General features: G+C 33.0%; 1 protein-coding gene across 3 annotated transcripts in view; it reads left to right on the top strand.

The window, feature by feature from the left end:
- The window catches only part of SH3BP2 (SH3 domain binding protein 2), a 288,568-nt gene that overhangs the window by 227,120 nt on the left and 58,948 nt on the right, over positions 1 to 2,500 (top strand). The window lies entirely within an intron of this gene.

Raw genomic sequence — 2,500 nt, 5'->3', positions numbered from 1 at the left:
TTATGTCATTTGGAACCAAAAAGCAAAAAGCAAACACAAAGATTAAATATACATAAAAAAAAAAAAAAAAAAATGTTCCGACATTTAGACACAAATCATAACCTTTTCAGGTATTAGATATTTAACTTTTCTCCCTTTATCGCAATAGTCATTAACACAAAACTTACCCTAACTCATTATTATAAACCTACAAAAAGACAAATCATTACAACAACAGATAACAAATTTTAATAATCCAGTGTTAACTTTTTAGTAATTTCAACCTTTAAATTATTAAGGAAGGTGGAGCCACCTACAAATCAATTGTCAAATTCCTGACCAAATTAGAAGAAAGCTTGGTGATAGTAACTTATTCTGTATATTGGTATTTTTATAATGTCTAACAAAATCTAACCACTTTAAAATAAATCTATTTTGTTGCCGTTCAGAATTTATTACATTATCAAATTGTTCTATTGTATATTGCCTTTGTAATAAAAATGTTAAATTGTTTATAGTAGGTGTATTTTTTTGGTGCCAATTTTTAAGAATGAGGTATCTTCCACCCAGGATTACCGTATTACAGAAAACTCTATTTACCAATCTATCCAATGTATCCCATAGGAAAATTATGTGTTGTAATTCTATTATGTATTTTGTAGCTGTCACCTTAGTTAACCAAAATTGTACACGTTTCCAAAACTGATTAATTTTTGGGCAGCTCCAAAACATGTGGGTTAAGTCAGCATCGATTGAAGAGCAACGGGGACATACCCTTAAACCTTGTGTCGACCATTTATTTATTTTAGCAGGCGTAAAGTATATCCTATGTAAAAGTTTTATATGCATTTCTCGCCAGTTTACCGCGAGTGTGGCCTCGTCCAGGAGAGTTATGCTTTGTTTTACTTGTTCTATGTTTAAGTCTACAATCGTTGCTTGCCATTTTGAACATATCTGAGGAATATTTAGTTCCCCTGTCTTAGTAATAATCATATTATACCAATATTTAATAGAGCGTTTGCCTGCCTTAAATAATGCTAACCCCATTTTCACTCCTGGATGGCTCCATGGCATCTTATTATCTTCCATAACTTTAAGAAACCAGTGTCTCACTTGGAGGTATGCAAAAAAGTCTGCATTCTGTAAGTTAAAAGATTCTTTAAGTCTCTCAAATGACATTATACTTTGTAGATCAGGCTCTCTAAGTTGTGTTATATAAGTAAGCCCTACAGTAGCCCATTTCCTAAATACTTGATTGCTAATGCCAGACGGAAAACGTGGATCACCTCTAATAGGGAGTAAATCTGAAAAATGGGGATCACTATCTACTCTACGTCGTATGTCTTGCCATGCAATTATAATATGATATAGTGATTGTTTATTTTTAATTCTCTTTGGAATTACTTTTTTAGGACAATGCAGGAGCGCATTTAATGAGAGGGGGTATACTAAATTTTGTTCTGCTTCAGTAAATGCAATATAGTTCCCACCCGTAACCCAATCCATTGCAATTTTTGCAAGACTTACACTATTATAAATAGCAAAGTTGGGTAGTGCCAATCCACCATATTGCCTTAGTTGTGACAATTTATATAATGATATTCGATTCGCGCCCTTCCCCCATATAAATCGTCTCATTAATTGATCTAAACTATTAAGATTCTTTTTTGATATGATTATAGGGATGTTTTGCATTAAGTATAATATCTTAGGTAAGACAATCATCTTAACTAAGTTGATTCTTGCTGTAATTGAAAGTGGGAGATTATCCCATTTCATCATCTCAAATTTAATTTTCGCAAATAGGGGTAGGTAATTCAAACTAAACCAATCTTCTGGATTAACACTAATCTGGATTCCTAAATATGTGATATATTGCGAGGCTACTTTAAAAGGGGGTGTGTATTGGTTTTGATGATATTTACTCAGCCAGAGAAGTTCTGATTTGGATATATTAATTGTATAGCCTGAAAAAGAGCCAAAATCTTTTATAATTTCCAAAATTTTAGGAATTTCATTCTGGGCATCCTTTAAAAGTAAAATCAAGTCGTCTGCGTATAGTAGGAGTTTAACAGGAATTTTGCCTATCTTGATCCCCCCTAAATTATCCCTTAAAGTAACTGCAAGAGGTTCAATTGCTAAGTTAAATAATAATGGTGAGATTGGACATCCCTGTCGTGTTCCAGACAAGATAGGAAAGGGTGTAGTATTTGAGCCATTAACCATCAAAATGGAAGTTGCATTGGTATATAAGGCACGAATACATTCAAGAAACTGATCTTTGAACCCAAAATTCTTCATAGAGTAGAATAAGTGGTCCCAAATAATAGAGTCAAATGCTTTATGAGCATCAACCGCCAGAATGGCGGAGTTTTGTTCACTCTTATTTTTGACATCTGCAAGGAAGTCTATTAAAAGAAAAATTTTGCGTATATTTGCTGACATATTTCTCTTAGCCATAAAGCCGACCTGATCTTCATGTATTAACGGACTCATAGTTAACTTCAATCTATCTGCTAAA

This window comes from Bombina bombina, chromosome 2 (genome assembly GCF_027579735.1).
Source record: "Bombina bombina isolate aBomBom1 chromosome 2, aBomBom1.pri, whole genome shotgun sequence".
NCBI lineage: Eukaryota > Metazoa > Chordata > Amphibia > Anura > Bombinatoridae > Bombina > Bombina bombina.
The sequence above is the reverse complement of the archived record's forward strand: the minus strand, read 5'-3'. Positions and strand labels throughout refer to the sequence as shown.